This window comes from Chrysochloris asiatica, unplaced genomic scaffold (assembly GCF_000296735.1).
Source record: "Chrysochloris asiatica unplaced genomic scaffold, ChrAsi1.0 scaffold00303, whole genome shotgun sequence".
In the NCBI taxonomy this organism is placed as follows: domain Eukaryota; kingdom Metazoa; phylum Chordata; class Mammalia; order Afrosoricida; family Chrysochloridae; genus Chrysochloris; species Chrysochloris asiatica.
The window spans coordinates 3,099,453-3,099,954 of record NW_006408821.1 but is presented as its reverse complement, the minus strand read 5'-3'; positions in this window follow the sequence as shown (position 1 = coordinate 3,099,954).

Below are 502 nucleotides of genomic sequence, written 5' to 3'. Positions count from 1 at the left end.
AATGAGATGGATCAGCCAGGTGGCATCATTAATGGTGTCAAGTGTGGCAGCTGTAGTGAGGTTGGCCCAGGATCAGACATTGTTTCGTTCTGATGTGCATAGGGTTGCTATGAGTCGGTTCCGACTCGATGGCTCCTGATAACAACATGTGCAGAGAACTGGAGTTGGAAGAACACTTTCAGCTTTCAAGTTGAGGGAACTAAGGAAAAAATTCAACCTTGACTTGAAATATTGAAGGGTTCTCTGGGCCAATTATTGAATGATACAGAAAACAACCAAAGGAATGGAAGGAATACACACAGTACTGTACCAAAAATAAATAGTCAATGTTCAACCATTTCTCCAGATAGCATTTGGTCAACAGTCAGTGATCCTGAAGGAAGAAATCTAAGGTACATTGAAGGCATTGGCAAAGAACAAAGCACCAGTAAATGGTGGAATAGCAATTGGAATCTCTCAACAAAATGGTGCAGTATTGAAGGCACTCAATCTTCTATGCCAA